A 233-nucleotide genomic window follows, 5' to 3' on the forward strand; every position below is an offset into this window, starting at 1 on the left:
TTACTAGAATCTGAGAGGAAGAACAGAAGAACATCTTTTATGTATTTACTGTAAATACACCGCGTGCGTGATTATTAGGCACGTTGATATTCTGATGAATTTTGAATATTTCTCATGGGGATTTAATAATTTTGACTTAAACCTCATTTTATCTGTAAAAGAAAACATGCCTAATAATTCTGCACACCTGAATATAAGGAGTTTTTCACTTCCAGCCTTCATGGACAATTATA

At 32.2% G+C, this 233-nt stretch overlaps 1 protein-coding gene across 1 annotated transcript in view; it reads right to left on the reverse strand.

The window, feature by feature from the left end:
• Positions 1–233, reverse strand: part of LOC107578322 (von Willebrand factor D and EGF domain-containing protein-like) — a gene marked incomplete at its 3' end in the record, with an annotated part of 3,781 nt that overhangs the window by 1,107 nt on the left and 2,441 nt on the right. The gene's annotated exons all lie outside the window — the stretch shown is intronic.

The sequence above is a fragment of the Sinocyclocheilus grahami genome, unplaced genomic scaffold (genome assembly GCF_001515645.1).
Source record: "Sinocyclocheilus grahami isolate Dianchi unplaced genomic scaffold, SAMN03320097.WGS_v1.1 scaffold9733.1, whole genome shotgun sequence".
Classification (NCBI taxonomy): domain Eukaryota; kingdom Metazoa; phylum Chordata; class Actinopteri; order Cypriniformes; family Cyprinidae; genus Sinocyclocheilus; species Sinocyclocheilus grahami.